The sequence below is a fragment of the Lissotriton vulgaris genome, chromosome 2_1 (genome assembly GCF_964263255.1).
Source record: "Lissotriton vulgaris chromosome 2_1, aLisVul1.2, whole genome shotgun sequence".
Taxonomy (NCBI): domain Eukaryota; kingdom Metazoa; phylum Chordata; class Amphibia; order Caudata; family Salamandridae; genus Lissotriton; species Lissotriton vulgaris.
In genome coordinates this window covers 922,070,415-922,097,484 of record NC_141687.1, presented here as the reverse complement: position 1 = coordinate 922,097,484, position 27,070 = coordinate 922,070,415, and positions in this window count along the sequence as shown.

Genomic DNA, 27,070 nt, shown 5'->3' with positions numbered 1-27,070 from the left:
TATTAAACCGCTACTCTATGACTTAGGACGTCGCTCTATTAAAGACATTGTCGGTCTCCGTCCTTTATTATATTGGGTCTGCCTAAGAAGGACGCCGGATCTCAGCCACTATGCTGCAGTCCTCGACGAACTTATTGAGTTGAATGGTTTTGGGGTGATTCCGTGGCTGAAAAATTTAAGGGACTTGGTGTTTAACATGGGACTTAAAGAAGAATGGCTATCTCAGCAGCCCCGCCGAAAGACATTGTTAAAAAGTTGTACTGGGTGAGGGTTCAAGAAAGGGACTCGTCAAACCCAAAGTGGGGTGCTCTAACTGACCAATTTTTATTACATAAGCTTATCCCGAAGCTGGAGCCATTCCTTGATTTTATCAACTTACCAAGAGACAGATCTCTGTTCCTCAAAATGCGGCATGGCACCTTACCCCTGAATATCTTTACCAGCAGGTGGAAAAACTTCAAACATCACCAAATGGCATGTCCGGGGTGCCCTAATCCCACTGAAAGGCTTGGGCACTTCCTGTTTGCCTGTAGGGCATACAAGGGGGCAAGGAAAAGATGGCTACGCCCAGTATGCAGAGAATTGGGGACACAGCAGTGTTCAGTGGCTCTTCTCATTTTGACAACGGACACTTCCTCGATGTTGATAATTGCCGGGGTTGCAAAATTTCTGGGAAGTGCATGGCAAATACGATCCAAGCTGGTGCGATTGAGTACTGGGTAGTCATTTAAATCCTGTTAAATTGTTCGAATTAGCACTTTACCTCCTAGCACCCTTTTTTTTGCTGTGACGTACTCATTTGGGTTCCTCCCCTCTTTTACTAATCTGGAATTTTTAGAAAAACCTACTTTTTAAACAAAATTTATATTGAATACTTTTAGCAACTTTTATCCCTTTTATGATGTAATAGTTTTTAATTCAATTTATGATGTATTTACTTTTATGATACTTTGCTATCAAATAAAGTACTACAAATAAAAAAAACAAAAAAAGTAATAAAGTACTTGCGCTCTCCCTTTAAACATGGCAAATTTGACACCCACCTAATTGACACATTTCCTTTACTTATATATCCGTAGTATATGGTAATGAATTTACTTATGGCCTGTAAATTATATTCTACAAGCGGGCTGCTGCACTCATTCTGCCACCCAATAGCATGTGCAGGCCTATCATTGCAGTCTGTAGTACAGATTAAAGCTGTCCATATTACCCCGAAAAATAAACATTTTGCCGTGCTCAATCCATTTTATTATTTACAGGCCACCTCTAAAGTGGGATCTAAATACCCAGAGGGCATTTCTTCTGTCTTTTTACATGTCCTGGCAGTAAAAAATCTCCAAAGTAATTTTTCACTGTGGCAAGGCTGCCTCTCCCTTAGAGAAGCAGTGGGTCACATTATAACTCCTTGTAATGCATAACTTCAGTTTGGGACTAGCTATGAAAATGATTCAAGGACTCAATTTAATAGCAATTCAAAATCCAACCAAATAGTAAAGTTTGGTTTTAATTTCCTGCTTTAGAAATGCCACTGTTAGAACGAACATTGGTATTAACCTACCTAAGCCAAATGTGCATTGCTGCCATTGTCCATGGTCACCTGAATGTTAATCGCTCTCATATGGTGTGATGTTTATACCTCCAAGGCAGTGGACAAAGGGCCTGGATGTGGTGAGGTGAGGGTCTTCCTGACAGGTTGTCTTGGGAGGAGCAGTGACCCTGTACATTTTCAAGCGGCCCATCCTGGCCCAGATACAAAAAGCTGACACCAGACCTGAGCCATCCTTTCTGTCAGTAGCCATGCTGGAGAGAAACCCAGAGGGAAGGGAGGAATTGTCAGAACTAGTTTTAGGGTTAGACAATATAGGGTTTCCCACCCACAGGCTGGAATGGGCCATAGAAGTGAAACCGCAGGATCCTCTCATCAGAACACTCATGGACCTGTGAATATTATTAAAAGGTTTTGCCCTGCTGTCTGAATTGTGAAGGAAGACTAGGCCTGCTTGCTTTGAACCTAGGGCCCCAGAAGTGACTCCTAGGGTCAATCTAAACTTTAGAGGCACAACAAGTTCAAGAAGCCTTTCTTGCTTCGCAGCTCACCAGACCTAACTGGACCTGACAAGATCCCTTCTGCTGTTCCTGGCAGAGTGCATGTTGGCCCTTAAGTGTTATGCTCAAGGTCCTGGACCCCTGGTAGGAGTTGAAGTGCACTTCTCTCTGCCTAACTTAAGGTTTCAGCGGATCTGATGCAGAACCTCTTTTAACCATACAACTTCTGACTGAAAGCCTCACTAAATCAAAGCGACATTGAGCAACACAGAGACCCATAGAGATGCACCACACAGCTCCACATCTAAGTCATCACTAGATCTGACACAGAGTGACGCAGAGCACCACAGCACAGTACAACTCCCAACTGAAAGCTTCATTGGAACCAATGCAGAGTGACAAATATTCCAACAAAGCCACGCTGAACATTCCTCAAATCACTCCAAAGGTGAAGCCTCCAGCAGCATGAAACTGGTCCTGTATATGGCCCCTACTCCATTGCGATCACCCTGAACATCGGCTTGTGACTTTGTTCCCAGGTCTGGCTTTAGAGTTGAGCAACCGATGCAGATGCAGCTGGAGCTGAGCTTGGGGGCGCTGTGTTTGGAAATAACTTATCGGTGTAAATGCACCTGATGCAGACTTCTTTGTGTGTCCATCAGTTTTCAGGCAACAATAAAATGGTAGCATAACTCTGGTGATTAATATTCCTGCTGGAGAGAGATTGGAGTTTTGTCTGGTGGCAATTTTGATCCATCATAAAGTAGTACCGAGGGTTAATATGCCTGCTGCATAGACATGTGCCATGCAGATCATAAAAATGTATTTTATGTGGGTAGCTCAGTGGGTTACTGCTTTTGTCACAAAGGTCGTTAACTGTAGTATATAAGTTACAATCCTAATAGAGCACAGTGACATAAAAAAGGTGCATGAAAACTGCATGGTACAAAAAATAACATTATTTTTTTTCCTCAGTATTTCTTTATCCTAATATTGCTGCCAAGATTTCATTTTGGAGTAGAAATATCAACAAATCTCAACTAGTGTGGTACTTTTTAAACCCTGGGTTTATGCTTCTCCAGACCAAACACTCTTAAAATATACTGCTACTAGTATGGATGACATGTGATTGCTATACCTTGCAATCCTCATTGTCCTATAGACTGATTTACACATGTATGATTCATGGTCTCTTTATAATGTGTGTGTGACACCATACAATAGTATGAGTAGCGTTATAAAACAAATACAATTCCTGAGAGAAGGGCCATGTGGAGATGAGGGGCACTCTTGGAGGGTGGTAGAGAGGGAATTCATCCGGAAGATGGTCATTTTGGGGGGGCCCATAAAAAATTGTTGCACTGGGCTTCACTATAGTGGCAAAATCATCCGTTTGTCCCCTGTGGTGGGATTAGATACCTGCAGTTGGTACTTCACGCTTTTGGTGCTATGTTTATCTAAGATTATAAAAGCTCATAAATCCAGTTCTACTGAACTGGATTTTTGTTGCTAAGGCGTCATTTTATTTGTTATAATTTACTCTGATTTCCTAAATAGGTTTGAGATTTTTCTTTTGTTGCGTTTTCACGTAATTGTTGTATGAGTGCTGCACATTTTGGCTCAAATTAGGCCTGACTGCTTGTGTATCAAGCTGCCAGAGGATTAAACAAATTGTTATTTTGTGACTTTTTGAGGTTCTCTCTGACAAGGATGGTGATTAATATTATTTGAGGTGGGTTCTCACCCCCCTCAATTAATACTCCAATTTCTCACAAACGTTTTTCCCCATGTAGTATTACCACCTCATTAAACTTCCAAGATCAAAATGAGGTACTAAGTGTGACTGTCTACAGCACTCACATGTTTCATATGCAAGCATATGAATGATTATCAATTGTTCCTGTCATTATCCACTCCTTGCAGCTGTTTCTTCTTTAACACTTCCTCCCATTTATCCTCAAAGGCAACAGCAGTGGCTGCTCGATGTTCATAATCCCTAATGTGATACTTATCATTTGCATTTACCAAATCATCAATCATCATCCTTGTTTCTAAGCGCTTACAGAGCATGAAATGTTCTGCAAATTGGACACATAAAAAGACACATCTTTATACTTTGCAGACCAAGCTATATGTTTTTTCACCAAAAGGCATATTATATAATTGGTTTGTGCAGAGAGCACATGTCCATCATTCCATCTTCAAGATCCACACAGTAAACTTACTCCACCTATCAACACCAATGGAAGAAACAGTAGACCAGGCTCCCAGTCGGCCATGAAACAATCAGCAAAACTGATTAAAAGACAAACCTCTTCTTCAGGGATAGTAAAAAGTAGTTTTTTTATGCTTTACAAAGAATTTCAACTTCTGTTTCCAAAAGCTGCTAGGCAGGTGCTGAGAGCCCTGCAGCTGCTGAAACATCTTGCATGATGTTGGCATGCATGCAGGATTTTTATAGACTCAAAGCATTTTTCAAAGTCATAAATTACCATAGGGCTGGTGGTGTAAGAAGGCAAATATGAAATGTTTGTACTGGCTCAGGAGGAGCTCACAGAACGTTTGCAACTGCGGTTTTAACTGAGAAAGCGATTTAACCTCATGTGTAACCTCCCACATAATCTCTACATGCATCAGATAAAGTGAAAGGATGTTCTGCTAAATACCTTTCACAGTTCATGTCACGAATGTTCGTTTCAGATGTCCAGGTTTGCAAAAAAAAACTTTCTATGCAAACTTCACAGATGTATATCCACGTTACGTCATGCAAACACATAGAATACCTGATAACAAATCCAACAGAAATTAAGCTAAAATGTCAACAGATGATGTCACTGCCTTGGAGAGAATATAACACAACAACCAGACTTTCATAAAAAAAGCATATGTCATGAACCTTTTTAAAAATTTACATTTTTCATAGATATAGATTGGATAGATGGGGGACACAGAGAAATAGAGAGAAGACATACACTTAGACCTTCAACGTTTTATTCACCTTATAGCATTTTGTGCAGGACGAGGCTGCTACCCTTTGAGGCCAACAAGGTTTTGAATGAGGCACGAAGAATCACGAGCAATCTGTTTCATGGAAGATATCTTGAAGCCTTTGTGGTACGCAAACCGTTATAAAATGGCTGCAGTGTGTTTTAGCTAATCTCCGTGACCACTGTTGTGTCAGGCGCCAGGGGACAGCGCCGACACGTGAGGGGCAGTGAGAGGTGCGTGGGGCACAGTGCCTACTATTCAATAACCTTACGAGACAGTATTGGGATATCTTGTGGGTGTCGTCTCAGTCGCCAACTGGCCGACGTGAGCACGCCAAATTATTTATTAACTGTGAGTCACATGACCTTTGCGTTGCGACGAGGTGCTGACGTCGCCTATCGCGACATTACATTCCTTCCCAACAAGGTTTTAAACAACATGACTTTCAAAACACCGATAGAGATCAAACAGCTTACAACGATTAAACTCAACATCATCCGCACCACCAGGTGACGGATACTCAACTCAACATACACAAAAATACTCATGGAACAGTCTTACGTGATATAGTCCCTCAGTCTGGACGATGGCTCAGGGTTTCTTCGCAGGTGATATTGAGACAGACCTCTACCACGGGGAGAAGGACTGGCTACATCAGGGATCACCTCGGACTTGTGATCACCCAGCAGACTTAGAGCATCGGCACCGTTGTCATCATTAGTGCCACCAGCTTCATCCAAATTCAAATTTTCAGGGGCACCGCTGACAGGCGTAGAAATCCTGACTTCTCGGCCGCTATACTCCAGTCCGGAGGCCGTATCAGCAGGGGTGACCGGAGTCACGGGTTCAGCATTAAAGAGTTTGAAATGAGACACGTTGCGGGACACGGTTTCCCGTCCCCGAGTGGCAATAACTCTGTTTTTTTTTGTCTAAAACACTGTTCACTGTGATTTCTCATAGGGCCATTGAAACTTGCCAGCATGGCAGCAATTTCGCAGCAGGACTAGGTCTCCTTCCTTGATCCTGCTTTCTTTGGCACCCCTTCTGAGACTCACATGGGCGTGGGCCTTCTTCCATCGAGCATCAATCAGCAGGTCATTTGGACCCTTCGGCTGCCAGCGAGGATGATGGGGTATGGTATCGGTGATGACCTGACCCATCAACAGGTGAGCAGGGGCCACCCCAGTGGTGGTATGAGGGGTCTGTCTGTAGCTCCGAAGGAATGTGAAGATGGCCATTTCAAGGGATTGTCTCTTGTCATGAGCGATGCGAATAACTTTATTAAGAGTTTTCATGAAACGTTCGGCCTCACCGTTCACTTGAGGCCAACGAGGCGTGATTCTACGATGATGTACACCCAGAGCTGTAAGGTATTCATATAGGTCTTGACCCTGAAACGGGGGTCCATTATCTGTGCGTAGCTCTTGTATTAATCCATGGGTTGCCATTATTTTTTCTATCTTTGGTATCATCTCAGCAGCACTGGGAGACCCCACGATCTCCACCTCAGGATATTTAGAATAGTTATTGATGGCTACTAGCGTGTGCCGACCATCTGGTAGGCTGCCAAAGTCATTGCTCACGCAAGACGAAGGTGACTGCGGTCGTGGCTCCGTGATAATCGGGGCAGGGTGTGGCAAATCCTGCGTAGCTTGACAGGCAGGACATGACCTGACCCTACTCTCCACCAGCTCGTCCATGAGGGGAAACCACACTTTTGTACGAAGACGTGACTTGGTCTTGACCATGCCCTGATGTCCTACATGGGCCAACTGTACATACCGTTCAGGGAGTGCCGTGGGGATAACCAGACGGTGTCCTCTCAGCAAGCATTCGGTCTGATCTTCAGTAAGCTCATCTTTTACGTGATGCTAGCTTTCCATGATCCTTTGAGCATCCGTGGTTAGAATCTTCCAGTCCTCCTTGGCTTTGTGCCAGTTTCCATACTGGAGAATTCTCTTGACTCTCTGAAGACATTCATCCCTGGCAGTGGCCTCGGATAGATCCTGCATAGAAAGAGGGATGGGACAGGACTGGGCAGTGATACATCTGAGGTATTCTTCAGTGTCCGCAGCTTCCACGATTTCTTTGTCAGTAGCTTCTCGAGGATGTTGTGATAAGTAATCCGCTGGGTTGCGGGACCCCAGTTGATATTCCACGTGACAGTTGTAATCTTGAAGTTGCGCCATCCACTTCTCAATTCGCGGCGGAGGGTTTGTGGAGGTTCCTGCAAATAGGGCCACTAGGGGCTTGTGATCGGTTGTGACCACAAACGGTTTCCCATAAACGTATAAGTGAAAATGGCGGCACCCCCAATGAATGGCGATGGCCTCTTTCTCTATTTGAGAATACCACTGTTCAGTGATGGTAAGGGATCTATTTGCAAAGGCCACTGGGGCCCAGTCTTCCTCGTGTCGTCATTTCTGCAGGAGAACTGCGCCAAGGCCCACTGGGCCTGCATCCACAGTGCTTTGGGTCATTTTCCATGGGTCAAAGAAGACAAGTGTAGTGGCTTCCGAGAGAGCATTATTTATATCCTTGAAGGCCTTTTCCTGAGGCGGGCCCAATTTCAAGGGGACTGAGTCTTTAGTCAGTTCCTTTAGTGGTAGCGTGAGGGGGGTTAGATCCTTGATGAATCGGCCACAATAGTTGACCATTCCTAGAAAACTGCGAACTTCAGTCACACTGGCAGGGGCAATCGTACTCTTAATGTCTCACACCTTGTCGGGATCCGGGTTGACCCCCTCTGTGGAGAAGGTGTTTCCAAAAAACTGTAATTTGGTTCTTAGGAATTCGCATTTCTCCCGATGCAGCGTGAGACCAGCATCTCTCAGTCTTTGCAGCACCTGCGTAAGACGGGCATTGTGTTCCGGCAGGGACTTGGCATGAATCATTATGTCATCACTGACATTGATAACCCCTGGGATGTCTGCAATCAACTCCTGTATCACATTTTGGAACACCTCGGCGGCGCTAGAAACCCCAAAGCTTGTAACGTCGTAGTCCCACATGAATTGAGAATGTGGTTATGTTCTGTGACGCCTCATCCGGAACTAGTTGATGGTAGCCAGATCGTAGGTCGAGCTTAGAGAACTGTCTATTGGTTTCTTCACAGATTCCATATACCTCGCAAAATAGAGGTAATGCACAAGACGCTTACAAATCTATAAAATTTCAAATTGGTATTAACGCGTTTTTGTGAATATCCATCCACCGTGAGTAGACACTTTAGGTGGTGTACTACGTCGTTTGGGTGAGTTTTTTATATTTCTGGTCCTGAGGAATGCTGGGTCGAACAAGACCAGATAGCTGAAACATGTCGACCATTTTCTAAGGACAAGGGGTTCAAATTTACTTAACTCTTGTTTGTCCGATCTTACACACTGGTTTTAATTGAGTTCAAATCACCCCTCCATTAAAAGTGTTGGTTGAGGGAGTGATCTATACTCATTTTAATTGCACTTGTTTGGCTTTGATGTATTCTCACACGCACTAATCATAGGAACCCAATGAAGACAAATGACTACCTACCTCGTGTGGGTGCCTGAGGGTTCTTTTTCCTCTTGATAATTCACCACTTTTTTGAGACACAGCTAGTATGCTTGCATGGAGCACTGTTGGGTGCAGGGGGCTACTTTGCCTGACCACTCCTCTTTCGGAGCTTCTTGCTGATTACAGTTAAAAGTTACTCTCTAGTTGTTTGTGATCGAGCTTAGAGAACCAACAGGATCTCGCCATTTCCCCGATGAGGTCCTCGATGGTTGGGGTGATGTGGCGCTCATGCTTTATGGCGGCATTGGGAAGTCGCATGTCCACACAGATGCGCACCTCTCCTGGCTGTTTGGGTTTTCGCGTGACTACAATGGGTGAAACCTATGGCGTGGGATCTGTGACCCTTTCAATCATCCAGGCAGCCTCCAATTTCTTCAGCTCCTGCTCGACTTGTAGTCTCAGATGGAAGGCAATTCTTCAATGTTGCAACGCAACCGATTGAAGTGTCGGGCCTATGTGAAGATGAACTTCTTTCCCCTTGAACCTTCCAATGCCTTCGAATACCTCAGCGAACTCTTCCAAGAGATGTTGTATGGACTCCTGATGTATGCTGAAGGCAAACAAGACTATACCTAGGTCTTCGGCAGCTCGACACCCTAGGAGCATGCCCTGGCCGTCCTCGGTGACATATATGTTGGTGTGGACCATTCGTTCTCCATGTGTCACCTTCGTCTTGAAATGCCCCAGAATCTTTAATGGCGTATCCTGCCCATATGCGAATACCACGATTGCCGATGGCTGCAGCGGGGGTGCAGGTCGTAGCGTTTGGTAAAAGCCGCAGCCATGATGTTGATGGTGGCTCTGGTATCTACGACAGTCATGACTTAGTGGTCCCCTACCTGGACGTTGCATTGGAGAAGGCTTCGCGCTTCCTCCTCGTCATCATCCATATCGCTGGATGATTTGTCACCCTCTGGCACCGCGTTGAACCTCTGGTGTGGCCTCCTGTACTTCTTGGCCCTGCACACTTTTTCAAAGTGGTTGAGACGCCCACAGCCTGAGCATCTTTTCCCATTTGCAGGACAGTCAGCTTGCTGGTGTGGTGGTCCACCACAATAATCACAGGTGGTAGCAGGGGGCCGTTGGAACGTTGCGTGGCGCCTTCTTTGTCCATTTCGTCACGGGCTTTGTAGTTACAGCGTTAACCGGCTCCATCTTCACAGGGGCTTGAAGGGCCGCCTCCATATGAGCTGCTCGGGCTTTGGACAGCTCTTTGGTACGCCCTTGCCAGACTCCTAGAGGATCCGTACCCTCAGTTTAGCGGATGCACACCCTTGTATTACCTGTCCCCTTATTTCTTCCGTCTCGTCCAGGAACCCACATGTTGAAGCTAGATTTTTTAGCCATGCATGGTAGGTATCCAGTGACACCTCCAGAAGTTGTCTGCCTGAAGAAAAATAAATCGCTCATAGTCCTGGTTAGCCATTGGCTCGAAATGAGCGTTGAGCACATTTATCAGGGTGTGATGGTTCTTAAGCGTCACCTCCACGATCGTTTTGGCGATGTTGTGTATGTCCTTCCCACCTAGGTGGAGCAGCATCGCTCGCTTTTGATCCTTGTGTACCTTGGTGGCCTCGAAGAAAATCTGCAGGCGGTCCACCCAGTCTTTGCATTTGGGCGCAAGGGAGGACGGCTCAATTGGGGGTATCTGCGACATAACGCAGAGATTTGTGCGTATACTATTGTCTTTACTGCGCGCTTCCTGCGCTGACTTGTAAGCTGGGAGGGGCGAAGTGCTTTGTGCGTCACTAGTGATCCTCTCTACAGGAGGTACGGCAGCCTCGAAATGCAGCTGGGGTGCTGCCTCGCCGGTGCGCCAGGGATGCTGACTGTGGAGGTATGGTCAGGAGACGTGTATTTATGTCCACTGTTCGGTGTACTGCTTATGGTGTTCTCCCTGCTCTGCCTCATGGTGGTGTGCCGGTATTTCTGTGCAGGTATCCTACCCCACACGAGCAAGGCAAAAGAAACAGTGCTGCCCCCTGTGGCCGGAATAGGGAACACCTCCTTAGCGCTGGCGAGCTGCTTGGGGGCCGGGATGCAGGCGGTGATGCCTCGCACAATGCCCACTCCTCGCACCATGTACCAAACCAGGCGGGGCAGGCGCTCGGATGTCTTGCACGCACTGCGGGCAGCCACCCGTGTGTTCCCAGGCCACACAGAGCGGGTGCGCAGGAATCCGGAATGGCGGGAGCACGCCGGCTGCTTCAGTATCTCAACAGCATCACGCTGGTCCGGAGGACAGGGCACCAGACCGGGGCCGCGCCGGTAAAGGGGCATGAGCGCCGCGAGCTCTGAAGCACGCTCGCGGACACCACACCAGCATGTGAGGGCACCACCCTCGTCGCCAAATGTTGTGTCGGGCGCCAGGGGACAGCGCCGACACGTGAGGGGCAGTGAGAGGAGCGTGGGGCACGGGGCCTACTATTCAATAACCACAGGAGACAGTATTGGGATATCTTGTGGGTGTCGTCTCCGTCGCCACTAGCCGACATGAGCAGGCCCCATTATTTATTAACTGTGGGTCACATGACCCTTGCGTCGCTACAAGGTGCTGACGTCGCCTATTGCGACATTACAACCACTTTTACTCACATGGAACTCATTTTGTACATTTCTCAATTACACAGAAAGATAACTGTTATGGTTAAATTCAAAAAAGATCAGAATACTTTTGAGGCTTCAGTCACCACAATAATATGTATTGCACATTGCAGAGCAAAAATAAAGAAGTGAATACCAAGAGATGTACGATCACCAAGCAAAACGTTAACCAGTGAACAGAGTACACAGTATGTTGGTTTAGGAAACAATGATATATTGTATTCTTTTTGGGTAATGCAAAAGCTCTATGATGAGGGCACCTAGTGCTGTGCATGCCTGTACTCTATTCACTGTTTCAAGTTTAGTGATAGGAGTCTCCTCTTAACAACTCCTATTAGAGGTGTGGAAACTTGTCAGTGTACAGTAAGGGGCCAATTACGATCTCGAGCGGAAAGCATCTTCCTGACAGTCGGAATCTCCTTAACGGTGTCAGAACACTTCTGACCGACTCGGTCGATTTGCAATCCGTCCGACCGATTACAATGTTTGTGGTTGGATTGTAAACAGCACAGTCTTTCCAAATTGATTCAGGCTGGCTCTCGTAGAATTCATATCCGTCAGACCCGCATCACACAGCTCTACGGAGAACGATTCTGACTGAGAGATTACGATGCCAGTTTCCAACAGCTTTTCTGAGTCAGCCTGTCAGACACGAAAAGGCTGTCAATACTGACTTTGGAGGCCCCAGGTAGGCCCCTATTCATCCTGTGGCCTCCAGTTTAGAGCTGAAGGGGTACCCAAGGGACCACTCTATAAAACCCTACACTGTGTGGCAGGCACAATGGGCTGCCTGCGACAGGGTGCAGAGTTGTCTGCACATCCCCCATTTTCCCATAGGAGCCTGTGTTGTCGGGCAGAACATGGGCTCCCATAGAAGTCAATGGGACTCAGACCAAACAGTGTTCGGTCGCATCGTAATCGGTCGGGCTGAAGCACTGACCGCAAGTCAATTCCGAGATGGAATAGGGCGGAAAGTTTCCGCTAGACATTGTAATCAGCCCCTTAGATCTTAATCTCCTCTGAGAAGTGGTGAACATAAACAAGTAGAGAATTACAATTAGAAGAACAAGTAGATCTACACTAGATTTACACATACAAATTTACCTTTGTAAATTGTTATGTTATAAAATGTTATATAGCGTGCAGCTGCTCAGCAAAGAGGCGTCCCGGCACTGACAGCAGAGAAAGAATGGAGCCCCCAGTAAGAACTAGGGCCAACACTAAAGGAAAAGGATGTGTTTTGATTGCCTTCCTGAATGTCAGTTCAAGCTGCGGGTCTGTAAAGGAAGATGGTTTCAGAGTTTTGCTGCCAGGGTGTGTAAAGAATGTCCCCCAGCACGTACCGCCTCACCCAGGGAATCACCACCAGGTGCTACCCAAAGGAGCAAAGTTGGCGGGTGGGAACATAGGGCAAGAGCAGATTGGCCAAGATACCTGGGCAGGCCAAATTCTAAATCTTAAAGGCCATAAAGAGGGATTTAAACTCTAGCCGCCTAGCCACTGGCAACCATTGGAGTCGGCGGATGGCATTCGCCACAGAACATGCTCTAGGGAGACCTAGAAGAATTCTAGCAGCCAAATTTTCGACTATTTGCAGTCTCAGGATTTCTGCCTTATTTGTCCCCAGATAGAGTGAGCTGGCATAATCCACTCTCAACAGAATTGAGGCCTGGACGATAACTTGCCGGGTAGATGGGTCAAAGAAACCCAGCAGATGTTTGAGCCCCCGTAGTCGCCCAAAACAAGACCCTGCCACCTTTTTTGTTTGGACTTGAAACTGAGGGCCAAATCCATCCACACCCCCAGATTTGTTACCATTTGCTTGGGGACGAGGGCACCGCCAAGGGTTGCCAGCCACAAATGGCCACTCCATAACCCAGAGTCCCTACCAACCAACATCTCAAACTTGATAGCGTTAAGTTGGAGACAGATGGAAGTCATCTACTCAGTGACGACTGCAAGATCGCTCCGAAACTTGAGAGCGTCCTGCGTAGAGTCATCAGAGAGTGCCACTACCAACTGTGTGTCATCAGCATAGGAGACAGTAGTAAGCCATCTGCTCCTGGCCACAGTAGCCAAAGGTTGGACATACAAATTGAATAGCAATGGGTTCAAGGCTGACCCTTGTATCACACCTTGTTTGATGGTATGAACAGAGGAGGTAAAAGGGGAAGGTGTCACCTTTAACATCCTCTCAGAAAGAAAAGAAATGAGCCAATCTAGAGCGGAGCCCACTATGCCGGCCTCCTCCAGTGGTTGCAGCAGAATCGGATGGGAGACCGGGTCAAATGCAGAACTGAGATCTAATAATATCAATGCCGAGGTGTGCCCAGTGTCTAGTGCTGTCCGCAGATGTTCGGTCACATCTAGGAGCGTCTACTGCATGCTGTGGCCTGGGCGAAAACCATTCTAAGAGTGGTCTAAATGTTGTTATTATGGGTCTCCTCTGTTGAAGTGGCTTCTGGGGAGTTGAAGTATCAGGGAGTGTTTTTATCGGATTCGCCTGTTACATCTTGGGATAGGAATCTGGCCCTGGTGTGGGATCGCGTGCGGGAAGATCTTAAAACCTGGTCCCATATGCCCCTATCTATTTATGGCTAGTCGGACATCTTTAAGATGGTCGCGCTCCCACGCCTACTTTATCAGCTACAAAACCATCCATATCCGATTCCTCCGAGATGGTTCTGACAGGTTTCTGTAGGCTGGTGGAGGGGCGAGGGTGGCTCTGCGGACCTGCTTCCAGTCCACATACTGTGTGGGGCTGCAAACCTCTGATATTGTCTCATATTACATGGCCTCGCATCCACTGGTCCTCAATGAGTGGTGGTATGGGGACAGGACCGACCCGGCTTACGCTGTCGAGAGGCAGTGTATGGGATATTGCACTTTACACACTATACTACTCTGCACTGATACGTAACTCATTGCCATCTGCTAGGAAACTTGCATTCCAAATTTGGTGACAGGTGTTGCGGAGGATGGGGTGGTGGAATAGGTTGACCCGGGAGACCCCTCTTTGGCATAATGGGCGACTACCGCAACTGGCTACATTGTCTGGTTTTCGGGGCTGGGATCTCTACTCTTGGGGACGTAATGCAGGGGTCGATCCTAAAATCTTGTCAAGGTCTACAGAAGAACTTTCAGATGCCTAAAACTCAATTTTACAGATACCTGCAGTTCCGACACACCATCTCTCTGCACATCGAGAGCCTGGGGTCCCTGGCTGAGTTTAGCCCCATAGAGGCAGAGGTATTTATGTGGGACCTCTACGACCACAAAATCTCCAAAATCTATCAGTCCCTGGTTACCCATAGCTCCCCCCTGCTGCAGCGCCTTAGAGAGGCCTGGGAGGGAAAGATAGGCCAACTGGAGGAGGAGGACTGTCGGAGGCTCTGGCCTTCCCGCGGGGTCAGCAATAGCCATAAGCCTGCACCTTATTCAGTTTAAATATCTCCACTGGGTCTATTTCACTATGGTCAGACTCTTTAGGGCGGGATTGGTAGCCTCCCCAACATGTGTTCGATGTGAACATGAAGAAGGTACCCTAATTCACACTGTTTGGCACTGCTCCGCGTTAGCGAGATTCTACAAGGGGGTTATGGCGTGCCTCTACAAAGTGCTGGGTTGGGACCTCCCCAGGTCACCGAAGCTGGTCCAGTTACATGTTATGGACGACATTGGAGGAAACGTATACACGCGCCATCTTATGTTACTAGGGTTTACCTTAGCTAAGAGGGATATCGCTAGGGCCTGGAAGGCTCCGAGGGCGCCCTCGGTGTCTGCATGGGAAAATGGCATGGATTTCTGTATGGATTTGGAGATTCCCATCTTTGTGGCCAGGGGGTGCCCGCTAAAATATTTGAAAATTTGGAAGCAGTGGGCGGATTATTGTGGCTTAGAGCTGGAACCCATCTTCATAGCCAGGTCCCCCGACCCAGCTTCACTCCCACCTTAGCTGACACACAATACTGCCCCTTTTGCACTGACAGATCATGTCTATGTAGACAATGCTGTTCTTTTTGTGGTGCTGTTCTGGAGTAGGTGCAAGTACGATGGGGGTGGGTTTGTGGGGTTCTTGTTTTATTTTTATTTTGTTGATATTTCATATGTATTGCTTTTCAGTTGTCCTATTTTGATTACTGAAACTTTCAAAGTCAGTTAAATGTACATTTTGTATGCAGAAGTTGCTGGGGTACAGTGATCTGCGCTATATTTGTTATTTGACAAATAAAATTTGTTCTTAAAAAAAGAAACTGTTGTTATTATTCAGGAATTCTGTCAGGATGGAACTAATGTGGGCCTCATATACTCAATTGGACCTGTAAAATGATTTAAAACAAAAATAACCAAGCACTACTTATACAAAAATATAAAACACACTACGTCCTAAAGTTATTTTGTGCTACATTGTAATTCATTTAAGTATCTTAAAAAATTTTTGAACAGAGTTCCGTTGCAGGGAGGTGTAAAAAGGGGCGTGGCCTCAGACCACCTCTCTGCAACCCAGCTCTGTTGCACTTACTGGAGGTACCTTGTGGGCTAGTTGGCCCCCAGGGACCCTCAGGATTCAAGGGGACTTAATCCCCCAACTTAAAACGAGCCACAGGGCGCATTTGCACACTTGTTACATCAGGCCCCACCTCCTCCCCAGTCCCTTTACCACTGTGCAATCGGGCCCTCTGAAGCATTGTAAGTTGGGGGCTTAAGTCCCCTTGAATCCTGAGGGTCCCTTGGTTCCAACTAGCCCACCAGGTACCTCCAGTAAGCACCACAGAGCTGCTTTGCAGATAGGAGTAAAAAGGGGCATGGCCTTGGACCATGTCTCTGCAAAGCAGCTCAGTGCTGCTTCCTGGAGGTACCTGGTTGACTATTTGGCCCCAGGGACCCTCAGAATTAAAGAGGACTTAATCCCTCAACTTACAACACGCTAGGGGGCATGCTTGCACAGTGGTGCAGGGAGGAGATGGGGCCTGATTTAGTAAGTTAGCAATCCTGCTGTGTGGGACTTACTGATAGTAATAAAAGGGCTGGTTGGCCCCCACAGTTGACGTTGGTGGCTAACTACTCCTTCTGTTACCTTCAGTGAATCCCAAACAACGGGATTGCTAAGAGGTGATTTGGAGGCCCTGCTCACTTTTCTCCACCACTCTGGAAACGCGACTGGTATGTTATTGTTAGAAGTTAGCATTTAAAAAAAACATTGAAAGTCACTGAAAAAAACATGGGTTTCAGGCATGTTATAGTTAGAAATTAGCATTTAAAAAACCTTAGTAATTCACAGAAAAAAATAAAGGTTCAATCAGAGAAGTTCCGCCGTTATAGTTAGTTCAGCTAACTAGAACTCGTGTCCCGGCAATGCACTGCTGATGACATCACATAATACATCATTCAAGACATGGCCAGTGACATCACTGATGACATCTCAAATTACATCACTGATGACATCAAGTGAAAATCTGATGCACCTCCTTACACTCTAATATAACCATTGATACACCCACTTTAAAATACAGACAGCCATTTTTGAAACTATCGACACACCAATACATACGCACTCACTAATTCCTAGGTCTACACACACATCCACTCATTCGCCCATACAATCACTCATACATGAAATCACTGATCAATACAACACTATCATATGCACTCATACACCTATACAGAGACTCACACACCGCCACTCATCCATGGAGTCACTCACACACCTATACAGTCATGCAAGGAATCAATCACACTCCCATGTACTCACCTATACAGTTACACACACACACCACCTCACTTAGTCATATAGATACTAATGCATACTTACTCTCAAGTACACACTCATCCATACAACCACTTTCAGAATCACTGACTCTCATGTATAGTCATTTATATACTCCAACTCCCACATATACTGCCTTTTACATATGTAGTTACTTGGACGTGTACCACTGAGGCATCCATCATTCACAAACACACCCATACATACACTCACCCACCAATACATCTGTTTCCACATGCACTCTTGAACCCATACACCCAGTGAATTAACCACTCACACATCAATGCACAGAGTCACACAGCTCCCACCCCCCACACACACACTCAGTCTCCCATACAAATACTTTGGCAACCTATCAATAACCCACATAGACACTCATGTAGCTACTGACCAACCAATGCAGCAGCTTACACAACAACAGACAGACTACTACAGACATTCACACAATTTAGTCACTAACCCATGCATTCAGTAAGACATATTTCATCACTCACTTATACAGTCAGTCACACACCTACTAAATCCTCCATCCAGACACTTATACACCCAGTCATTCTTCAATACACCTTGACATATACATAAAACATATTTAGAATTTACATAAACACAGTAATTGGTTGATGTTATCAGTGATGTCATCAGTGATGTCATTTGAGATGGCATTAGTGATGTCATCATTGATGTCACTGACCACCCAGGAATGATGTAATATGTGACGTCATCAGCAGTGCATTGCAGGGGCGCGAGTTGTAGTTAAATTAACTAGCTATAATGGCAGAATTTCTCTGGTTTCGTCTGATTGAAATATCCAACTAACTATAGCTTCCCTGAAACCTTTGGTTTTTTCAGTGAATTTCTAAGGTTTTTTAAATGCTAACTTCTAACTATAACGTGCCTGAAACCTTTGTTTTTTCACTAAATATATGATATTAAACAAATAATAATAATAGATATATTAAACAATAATAAAAAAGTATAGAAGTATGGGAATAATAGATATACTATTCACGCTCCAGTGAGTGCAACAGTAGGGAAAGCATTGGAGTCGGAAAGGCAAGATTAACTATTCCCACTTCAGTCTGTGCAACAGTAGGTAAAGCGTTTTACTTCGGAGAGTTAAGATTTACTATTCCCTATCCAATCTGTGCAACAGTATGGAAAGCATTGGACTTTGGAGTGGTTCAATTTACTATTCCCACTCCAGTCTGTGCGACAGTAGGGAAAGCGTTGGACTTTAGAGAGTTGAAATTTACCATTCAAACTCCAGTCTGTGCAACAGTAGGGAAAGTGTTGAACTTTGTAGGGGTTAAATTTACTATTTCCAATCCAGTCTGTGCAACAGTAGTGTAAGCTTTAGACTTCGAGGGGATAGCATTTACTATTCCACTCCAGTCTGTGCAATAGCAGGGTAAGAGTTAGACTTCAGAGGGCTTAAATTTACTATTCCCACTCCAGTCTATGCAACAGAAGGGAACGCGTTGGACTTCAGGGGGGTAGGATTTACTATTCACACTCAGGTCTGTGCAGCAGTAGTAAAAACATTGGACTTTGGAGGGGTTAACTGTACTATTTCCACTCCAGTCTGTGCAACAGTAGAGAAAGTAATTAACTTCAAACATATAACATGTTTGAATTACCCTTTTAATTTACAACAAATATAAAACTCTTAAGATTACCATTATTAATGATATAAAAATTAAAAACAAGGAAACAATTTACAAAATTATTAAACAATTTAATATAATATTGAATTATCAATTTTAACATATGAAATTACAATATGAACTAAAACAACTCAAGATAGTTCAAAAAACGATGGGCCTGATTCACAAAGGGCTTTAGCACTCGTTGTGGAGACCCCACAGTTGTTGGTGAGTCTCTGCACTTGGGACAGAATCTCTCTAATGAGATTTCTCATTGCAAAGATTCTTCTCCGAGTAAGGGGACTGCACCATGACTGCATGGCCTCGACCATGAATGCAAAGGCCCCTTGTGAATCAGTCCCAATATTTTTTGCAACTACATTATTGAAAGCTATATTAACAACAACTATAATCCAGATGACAATATTGCTTACCTGAAAAAAATTGACATACTTTACAATGATATGTCTGCATCATGATATTTTGTATCACAATATTTTTTTTTTATATATCTGTAACTCAATATATAAAACTCTATATTTTGGCCAAATGCCCTAAATTTTAACATGTTTAACCACACTTGCCTGCAGAGCTTATGCTTTTTCTATTCTATGTACTGACATGTACATACATAATAACTCTAAGCTGTACATGACTATAGTGTTATCAATGATGTCAACAGTGTTGTAACAAATGGTGTCATTTGATATATCACCAATGATGTCAGTTGACATGTCTTGCATCCTGTAATTTGTGAGGTCGCATCCAGTGCATGATGTATTTGGTAACGTGTGACAAATCTGCACAAATGCGTAGAAGGATTGTTTTTCTTTAGTATGCCATGTTGTTTTCCAAACTATCGGGATGAGATAGAGGGGGTACAATAACATTTTCAATTGTTCATAACTTTAGCACTGTTTGATGAATCTGCATCAAAAGTGATGGGCTGTCAGCAAGTGACATCCAATGCACGTATGCCATGTTTCAAGCAGACTAAGTGATGTGGGAATTAAAAGGGGGAATCAAAACATTTTGATTGACAAACTTCTTTGGCACCGTTTGATGGATCAGCATGACATTTGCCAGGTACAAAGCATCTTTAGCCTTCCCTTTGTTCCCTTGTTTCATTTTGGTCAATCAAGGGCAGATTTCAAGGTGGAAGTCAAATAAATATTCAACTGCTAACGAATTTGGCACCGTTTGATGAACCTACAAACAACTCGGTAGATGTTTAGCAGATTCAGCTTACTGTTGCTTATGTCTAGTTTTGCACTGATCTATGCGGGGGGAAGGTCTATTGGTGGCAATACTAAATTAATTTACTAATAACTATTTATGCTGATTGATACATCTCCATGCAAATTGGCAGCTAGCAAACTAAGCTCAGTGAAAGGCCAGGCAGACAAGAAACCTTTGCTGTGCATGGCAACAAGGGTTTGGATGCATCTAAAGGAGAAAATGAAATTCACTGCAAAAACATAGCTAAAGATCACTTATGGGACAGCACAAAACTGAACAAAGCTTGAAATAATCCAGTATTATGTGTAATTCACAGATCTCACCCTAACTGATGCATCCACCATGTTCCCAAAACCCCGTAATCAATTTTGCATTGATCACCAAAACTGATGAATTTCAAAACAGAATTGCAGGAGTAATTTAGGGGAAGACTTGTGATAGTCCTATCTTCTCAGGAACACTTCTGGAAATGTGTGTGGCTTCCAAAAATGTTATAGATTTACAACAGATGAATAAGTTAGCACCAGGAAGTACATTTCTGACTCATGTTTGTGAATCAAGGTGAGGAGCCCAATGTAGAGAAACAGCAACCGTCAATGAAAGGTTTCTTAACTACTGTGAACTATCTATACCATTACCAAGCACGGCAATGCAGCCTTTGAAACAGTAAAGAACTGCACCTGAGTGGTGTAAAAGTGTAATTTCAGCTGGACGCATTTACAAAAAGCTGTGCTCTAGATGGAAACATACCACTAAAGAATGTAGAAGTTGCTCTTACGATGTAAAATAGAATGTCACTTGAGAGGAGGATCCAATTGGATCTATTCTGTTTTGCAATGTCCTCAGGGTATAAAGATGTGCTTGTGTGCTTGAATATGTCCCTCGGACAACAAAATGGTAATTTGCAAATCATTATGAGTGCAAATTCTTGTAAATAATATGGTCTTGAGGTCATTTTGATAAACATATGTTCTTTAAGAATGTTTATAAAGGAGGGGGTGTGGATTGCGTGCCGGAGAGCTATGGCGGACCCTGTGTGAGCTCCGCAGCGTTGCGGGACTCTTCGATTTTTAATGAGCCTCAAAAGTTCCCTACGAAGCCCTGAACTTCAAGCAGCAACTTCTGATACTGCGGTGCATCGGATGACAGCTTTCTGCAGGTGCTCCCGTCTTTCTCCTGCTACTTTGAACTGCCGGTAATTTCTTCCGATTTGCGACGCGGGCGGCCGCCATTTTATGGTTGCTGAGCCCGCTTTCTTTTCACCTGCCATAATTGTTGCCGGTATGACTTCCTGAGATATAATTATTGCGCTGCCTTCTCTATTCTCCTGTGTACATGAAGGAGTTTTGACTTTCGATTTATTTATGGCCAAGGCTGGATTATTGCTGTCTTCTTGATATGCGTTGACGCCATTTTAAGTGCTCTTTGCAAATTACCTCAATGAGTATTTGGCAGCCTTACTTTGAATACTTGGATGGCAGCAATTTCCTTCGTGACTTTGCTTCTTGCTGCAGCAGTTGCCATGTTATTCCTGATATAGAAAGCTCTACCAATTTTTTGGGGACACTTTGAATCTTCAACATGTTCTAACCTCTATGGTGCTTGATATTGCACTTGAATGGAGGCTTTTGGAAGCACTTTTTTAATGCACATTTGGACTGCTGGTGATTTTATCTGTTTTGCGACGTGGGCGGCTGCCATTTCTGGTCGCTGAGCCCATGTCTTCTTCTGATGTTGCTCCTTTAACACCAGTATGCTCCCCTACTATCCAATTACTGTGCTTCCTCAGAGTACCCAATTTTTTCCATGAAGGCCATTTCAATCCCAATTTCATTACGGCCAGACTACGGTAAATGCATTATTTCTAGATGTCTGTGGCCATATTTTAAACCTCATTTCAAGAAACTTTGATAAAATCGCTTAATTACATATTAACAGCAATTTCCTTCTTTTCTGTTCCTATTGCTGTTGTTTCTACTGCATGTTTCTGGAGATGGTGTTCTTCAAACACATTCTTACACTCTGCTATATGAGTTAAGTTACATTTTTTGAGAATTTTTACGTGTACCGTCTAGTCATTATTATCTTTCCTGTTAGGATTGGAAGCCCGTATCTTATCTGAATTTCACCTTTATTACATTATATTGTGGGGTTTTTTCTACTACAATTGTTGTACATAACATTATTTGCCTCTCACTGCTTGGTGCTTTCCTTTGTTCATCAACATGGCTACTGATCTTCATTCTGCTAGATCATCGGTTACCGGTACAAAACCAAAGAGGCACAAGAATGACCCACCTTCTCCTATACATTATTCTCAAAATCCAGTTTTAGACTCTATCTTAGATAAGTTGAAACAAATTGAAGAGAGATGGATTGTTATGGAGGGTAAGGTTTTGGATTTGGAACAGCGTGTCAGTGATCTTCAGGATATTTCCATTTAAGATACAATTGTTAGAACAGGAAGTACACAAATTAAAAATTCATGCTGAGGACCTTGAAAATCGTAATCGAAGAAATAACCTCCGCTTGTATGGTTTACCAGAAAACATTGAAGGTCCTGACATGGTATTTTTTCTGCAAAAACTTCTCCCAGAAATTCTTGATATCCAGGTTACCACTAATTCTCTCAATATACAAAGAGCACACCGGTTGGGTCATCTAATTCCTAATGCTTCTATACCACGTGGTATCATCATGCTGTTCCTGGAATTCACTGAGCTGATGCGGGTTTTGAAAGCTGTCAAACTCAAATGTCTCCTTGTTTGGTCTGGTCACAACCTCTTCATTTCTCAAGATCTTTCCAATGCAACAAATGCACGCCGTAAAGAATTTCTTGCACTTCGTCTCAGATGAGACAACTCAATATCCAATATGTAATACTTCATCCATATCTTTGCAAGATTACTCATAATGGTCGATCACGTTCTTTTGATGACCCAGGAAAACTTAGACTCTATCTTCAGGATTTGTCACCTCATGGAATAGACACTAATACCGGATTTCTCTTCTGGATTTGTACTATCTTTCTAATTGCCTTCTCTGTTCTTTCGTATTGTTTATTGTCTTCTTTATTTTTTATTTAATTTTTTGAGGCTCTTCTTTTTCTTGTCTACATCGTCTTCTTTCTGAGGTCCGTGCCCTCTGGCGTCACCATGTTTCCCAGCTTCTGTTTTTTTCTCTTTGTACAGATATGGATGTTTCTCCTTGATCTGTTTGCTTGTTCTTCTCTCCTGTCTCCTTTCTTCCCTCTCTTCTTTCTATTTCTCTCTCTTTCTTCTTTTACTACATCTTACTTATTACTTTTGTGATAGCTAATCATTATCTTGCTTGCACTACTTTTGTTTGTTTCATAGATAATCTTTTATTGTGGTGTGTTTTCCCTTACAGTTGTACCCTTGAGATGTGTCACCTCCAACTGTGTTCCACCCTCCCTTACCTCCATTATGTGTAATTTCGTTACGTGGAATGTTCATGGTCTTGGGAATCCAATCAAGCGACAAAAGGTACTGTCTCATTTATCAAAACTTAATTCACAAGTTTCTTTTCTTCAAGAAACTCATTGTAATGATTATGAATCTCTTAAACTAAAAAGGCAATGGGTGGGCCAAATTCTTTTTACTCCTGATCTCCACAATAAAGGGGATGTTGCTATATTGTTCCATAAAGCTTTAGCAGTACAAATTTTATCCTCACAATGTGATGCTGATGGACAATGGGTAATGGCAAAGATTGTGATACAAAATAAAACATTGGTCCTATTGAATATTTATGGTCCTGTTAAACCCAATCCCAAATTTTGGAATAATATTAAAGTCCTCCTTTCTTCAATTAATTGCCCCAATATAATTGTTGCTGGTGATTTTAACCAATGGTTAGATCCTTTTTCTGATAGATTATCCAAGTGTAAGTTTCAACCTGATACATCTCACAAAGCTTTTCAGTCTGCCATTGCCTCTCGTCCATTATATGATGTTTGGAAGACTTGTAACCCTGACTTAACTGAATTTACCTTTTTTATAATGTACATCACACACTCCGAATTGACTATATTTTGGCCAGCAAATCTTTGCCCCCCTCTATCTAGAGCACTGAAATTGGTTCCATTTTCATATCAGATTATGCCCCTGTTTAATTTATTTTGGACCTTACCCAGATCTCCCCTCATTTTAGCCGTTGGAAACTCAATACCTTTTTGTTGAATGACACAGTTTTTCTTAAAGAGGCTTCCTCTTTCAATAATGAATTTTTTAGTCTTAATGACCCATCAGATACCTCTGTTCCTAATAATTAGGATGCTTTTAAGGCTGCTTTTCGAGCCTTTACCATCTCCTTTGTATCGAAGAAGAAGAAATCCACCAGAAAGAAATATGAAGATCAACTGCGTCACCTGAAAAGCCTAGAACATACATATTTTACTTCTCGTTCCTCTAATGCCCTTCATGATTTAATTAATCGCGGACGATACCTTGATTGTGTCCAAGACTCCGTCGGGCCTTCAGAGAGCCCTGAACATTTTTGACGCATTTTGCAAAGAACGGGGTCTTGAGGTGAATGTAAATAAAACCAAGTTGATGGCCTTTGGGCAAAAGCGCCAATCCCAACCTAGGGTATTTTTGAATAACATTAAGTTAGAGTTAGTAAATGTTTTTACATACCTCGGGGTTGAGATATCAAGCAAACTTGGTTGGTCAAGACACATAGAGAAGGCGCAGTTGAAACATCAGCAAATTTCAGGAGCCCTCAGGCTTGAGCAAGTAAAATCCAAGACCAGGCCCATAAAACCAGTTCTTATGGTTTACGACGCCAAAGCCTTGGGCGCAACCCTTTATGGGGCCGAAGTCTGGGGCTTTGAGAGTCTTACCACCATCCAAAAATCTGAGAACAAGTTTTTGAGAGGGATAACTAGTCTTCCCCAAAGCACCCCATTAATACCGCTTGTCCTTGATCTAGGCAGAAAATCGCTCAGGGACCGTGCCCGACTGAGGCCAATCCTTTACTGGAGACGGCTTTGGACAACCATGGAAATAAGGCACTACGCCGAGGGGTTCCTAGCATTAGCCAAATTAGATGTTTTTCGTAAAATTAAATGGCTAAAAACGCTTAGGGACGTTCTTGCTGAACTTGGGCTCTCCAAATTATGGGAAAACCCCCTTGGGGAAGTATTCCCTAGCAAAACCAATATCAAAGAAATATATTGGGATTACATTGACCAGAAACTATGGAGGAGCGTAACCTCGGAATCAATGGGGGGAAGATTTCTTGAAATTAAACAAAGCCCATCCCTAGAAAAGTATTGGGACAGCATAACTGTCCCATTAGACAGGAAACTATTTTTCCAGTTAAGGGCGGGCTCTCTCCCCCTGAGGTGCTTGACGTCCGGCTGGAGAACTAGTAGTGGTTCGTGCTGCCCGTCATGTGGGGCCCCCAATGAAAATATTGCACACTTCCTGTTTATATGTGAGTCCTATGCAATCCCAAGAAAATCATGGTTGGCCCCAGTATGTAGGAATCTTGGTGTCCGAAGCGGTGTGGAGGGGTTGAGAATTATCTGTTCCTCCACTGAAATGCCCATCGTAGTTGGAACAGCTAAATATCTGGGGTGGGCATGGTCCATAAGGAGGCGGGCTCTACTCCCCAATGTGTTTTGAATTTTACATTTTTATATTTGTCTGACTAAATCTTGCAAATATCTACGGGGAGTTGTATATGAATTTTAAACCACAAAATGCGGGTAACATGTATGGTATGAGTTTTTATTTGTGTAAACTTTGGGAATGGTCCGTAACGCGGAGGTCCCCATACCTCAACATGCATTTAGTTTTCGCACAGTATGAAAAAGCTTATCTTATTCCAATTGGTAACAATTTTAATGCCTTTGTATTGTGTATTTTCAATTATAAATTGCTGTAACAGAATGTTTGATGTTTTAAAATGTATGAATTTATATGCCAGTGCTTTTATGAGTGTATAACTCGAATAAAGCTTTTTCAACCAATCAACTTAAACTAAATCTGAACTTAGCAAATTAGCAACGACTGATGCATGTCATATTTTGCTTAAGATTAAATCTAAATACCATGGTGGGCAAAGCAAAGCAGGGAATATGTTAGCTAACTATTTAAAGATTAAATCTAAACGTTAGACTATTGGCCCTATTCTTAATAAATCTACTAATAAACTTGTGTCGTCGGATAAAGACATTGCTGATGTCTTCCATGATTACTATAAATCTCTTTATTTCGATGACACATTTCTCTCTGATTTCAACATAAGCACCTTTTTTTCAGGTCTACCCGCACCTACATCTCTACCTGATGAATTTAATGCATTAGAAAAAGACATTACTTCTCAAGAGATTACCAATGCCATTAAAGCCCTAAAGAATTCAAAAGCCCCAGGACCCGATGGCTTATCTGTTGAATTCTACAATGTTTTTCATTTCATTTTTGTCCCTAAACTTCTCCTACTTTTAACTTGTTTATTGCTGATGCAAAAGCTTCTGGCTACTTCGTGGATGCTTTAATTGTTATTATACCCAAAACTGATAAGGATCATTCCTATTGTAAAAATGTTCGTCCTATATCATTAATTAATTATGACTGGAAAATCTCTGACAAAAGATCAAGTTGGATTCGTGAAGGTTAGATTAGAATCTGATAATGCTCGGATGTTTGCTAATATCATTTCCTATGGCAAAAAATATAAATCTCCCCTTGCAGATATGTCCTTGGATGCCGAAAAGGCCTTTGATCGTATCAGTTGGCAATTTATGTTCCACACTCTTAAATGGTTTAGTTTTGGACCCTCCTTCATCTCCTATGTTAAACTTCTGTATTCTTCTCCCCAAGCCAGAATTTTTGTTAACAATCACTTCTCTAATTAATTTTCTCTAACCAGAGGAACGAGGCAGGGTTGCCCCCTTTCCTCTTCACTTTTTATCCTATGCCTTGAACCATTCCTAGAACGCATTTGTGTTAATTCTCAAATTTACGGCTTCAAACATAACTCTGTAGAAACTAAATTATCTGCCTATGAAGATGACATACTCATCTAAATGTCTAATTTATTTATTTATTTATTTATTTTATTTGAAAAGTTTTATATAGCGCTGGCTAGACCCGGAGGTATCAGAGCGCTTTACATGAGGTAGAACATTGTTTCAGAACATTGTCACATAGTTACATCAGTTTCTAGAGTGTTGCATAGGTAAAGCGTATAACATAGT